This window comes from Sapajus apella, unplaced genomic scaffold (assembly GCF_009761245.1).
Source record: "Sapajus apella isolate SASKATOON/1434 unplaced genomic scaffold, GSC_monkey_1.0 scaffold77, whole genome shotgun sequence".
NCBI lineage: Eukaryota > Metazoa > Chordata > Mammalia > Primates > Cebidae > Sapajus > Sapajus apella.
Window position 1 is genome coordinate 2,880,796 of NW_022437017.1, and position 3,212 is coordinate 2,884,007.

Here is a 3,212-nt window from a genome sequence, read left to right on the forward strand (position 1 = left end):
ATTGATTGATTGATTGATTGATTTTTTGCTCAGTCTGGGTGACAAAGCAAGGCTCTGTCTAAAAGAAAAAAAAAAAACAAGAAAAAAGAAAATGCCCACAAAACCCACAGTGAGTTAACGCAATCAGCTTTCTCCAGTCAAAGAAAGGTCCACACCCAAAGAACAGCCACTCCATCCTAGCTACCTCCTCCCCCCACCCCCAACACACTTTCATAGGCACGTTCACAAATCCAGTCAAAATTCCCTTCAGGTCATCCTGAAATTCTAAGCAGTATTAGTCCGACGCTCTAAGGTCAAACTTCTAAAGCACCTTCCTACTTGGATAGCAAGAAAGAAGCCGAAAACATGGCAGGAATTCAACCAGAGATGGTCAGAGATTCTTGTGAATTTCCTTCTGCTTCTGTTCCCTTGAAACTTCATTTCGTAAACATAACATTCACCCGGATATACACTGTGAAGATTAACATATTTTCATTGCATGAAAATATAAAAGGCACGTATCAAAACTATTTCAGTGATGGATGAATTGGGCATTACAGAAAGTGTCCATCATTGTTAGGCAAGACCTAGAGGATGGGGGTGGGGGGGCAGGAAGCAGGTTGGCTGTTGATGGGATTAGGCAGATTCTGTAGGCTGATAATCTATTAATTGAGTTATGTCCAAACCCCCCTTGCAGGCCCCTCCCATTGTCATACCGGGAAGAGCCAATCACATCAGTTTCTGCTGACAAATCCCCTGGCTCCACCCCCTGCTGACAGTATAAAGGATTCCCCCAAGAGCTCAGTTGTCAGAGCCTGATCCACCTGCTCTGTCGCTCCACAACCCGAGTCTGTTGAACCAGCTTTGGAGCTGACACTCCACTCTCAACGGAATTAAAGAATCCAGGGGCCAAAAAGAAATCATTGCAGGACACAGAGAAACACTGGCATTGGCTGACTTGGAGAACCCTGTAAATTCAAACCATGAAAGGTTCCCGGCGCCCAAGAAGCCCCAGTGATTCCTGCACAGGATCCAGGAGCGACCACGCAGGAGGGAGCAGGTGAGCTGTGCTGTGTGCTGGGGACGCCTGCAGGGTGACCCGCCTGTGGGGTGTGTGGGTGTGTGTTGGAGAGTGGGGTAGGAGGAGGAGATGCATGAACCTGCAATGATATTGGATGTTTTAAATTTGGGGCAAGAGGGAAGTGAGGCACCTGTAAGTCATCACAAGGTGCTGGGAAGGCTTCCACAACCCAGCTACACGCGTGTCTCAGGGCTGCCCCATTTCCAATCCACCCACCCAGCTCCACAGGGAAGGGGCTCTGTGGTCTGCAAGAAGGGAGATTGTAGGACATGATGTGAGGAGTTAGTGATCTACAAAGAAAATAATTTTTTCTTCCTTTTTAATTTTTTATTATTTGCTCATTGATTTTATTGAGACAGCGTCTCACTCTGATTGTCTAGATTAGATTACAGTGCCTTGATTTTTGGCTGACTACAGGCTCCACCTCTGAGTCATGGGTGGTCCTCCAGCCAGGGCCTCCTGAGTAGCTGGGACCAGAGGCGTGCACCACCATGCTCCACTAATGTTTTCTATTTTTAGCAGAGACTAGGTTTCACCGTGTTGCCCAGGCTGCTCTCAAACTTTGGCCTCAAGCAATCCTCCTACCTTGGCCTCCCAAATTGTTGGAAATATTGGTATTAGCCGCCACGCCCGACAAATTTCTTCCCGTTTTTTTTTTCTTTTTTTTGAGATGGGGGGTCTCCCTCTTGCCAGGCTGAAGTGCAGTGGCGCCAGGTTGGCTCAGTGCAATCGCCGCCTCCCGGGTTCCAGCAATTCTCCTGCCTCAGCCTCCCAAGTAGCTGGGATTACAGGTGTTTTTAATTTGTATTTTTAGTAGAGCCGAGGTTTCACCATGTTGGCCTCAATCCTGACCTGGGGATCCACCTGCCTAGGCCTCCCAAAGTGCTGGGATTACAGGCGTGAGCCGGCATGCCCAGACTTTTTTTTTTTTTTTTTTTTTTTCATCCTAAGACCCATTCCTACATTACCTATATAGACAGAGGTGTCACATTTCTGGCATCTCACCATCTTTCTCCAGGCCCTCACACCCAACGAGAGGTTTCCAATTCTCACCTTCACGTGCCCTTGAAAGAGTAAACTCCTCCCTGTGTGCACAGACCCTCCTTCCCTGCCTTTTCCTAACCCAGGGAAGCTCAGGAGGTAGATGGGGATGAGAACAAGAACAGCTGGGAGTCAGGACAGATTGGGAGCAGCTGTCACAGGAAGTGGATGATGAGTCTGTGACGTTGAATGAAAGGCGGGGAGGTGGAGTGAGTTTCTGGGGATTCGGGGAATTGGACGTTAGGTCACTGTGCCCAAGACTAACTGTGTCTCTCTGTTCTGCAGCTCCTCCAGCATGCAATCAAATGCCCCAAAACGCCAGAAAGTGGAGGAGCTGGGTCCCCAGCCAGGTGAGGCATCTTCTCTTCTTCATCCCGAGTCCCGATGTCCCATCTCATCATGAGAGGAGCAGGTGTGCTCTCCAGGGTGTCTCGAGCCTCCTCCTGTAGCCCAATGGGCAGGCGTCCTGTACCTGGTTTCTTCTGCATTTGGTCTTTCTCACGGTGGCACCTTTAACCCCCAAGGGCATCCTGCATGACCAGGGCTCTCACCTGCACACTCTGCTCTCTCCACAGGCGCAGAACCAGCTCCAGTGCAGCCAGGTCCCCATCACTCTGCACAGCTGCCCCTGGAACCGCTCCAGGTAAGGTCACAGGGCGTACGTGGGCGTGGGTGAGACAGCTCTGCCTGAGCTCCGGGCCCTAGGGGACTTCCAGGAAATGACTGTCCCAACGGGTGTCAATACAAGTGCAAATTCTGGGTGTCCCTGGAGAGTTTAGTTGGTGGCTGGGGAAGTTGCAGGCAGCTCCCTGCCTTGGTCTGCCCCTGTCTGAGCCTCCCTGAGAGGACAATGAATGACCCATGGCTTTTCTTTCCCAGGGCCCACAGCTTCCCCAGAGGAAGGTGATCGTCGTGGTCTTGGAACCAGGAATAGTCCTGCGCCTGCGCCTGGGAGAGGAGGTCCTGGTGCTGGACCCAGAGGGAGCCCTGCAATTCAACCTCCCCAATGTGCTCCTCCTGGTGGTCCCTGAGCAAGCCTGGATGTCCTTGACGGCTCTCTCGTACCTCGCCCATGCCCGCTGGCTCCTGCTTGGGAGTGCAGAGACTGTCT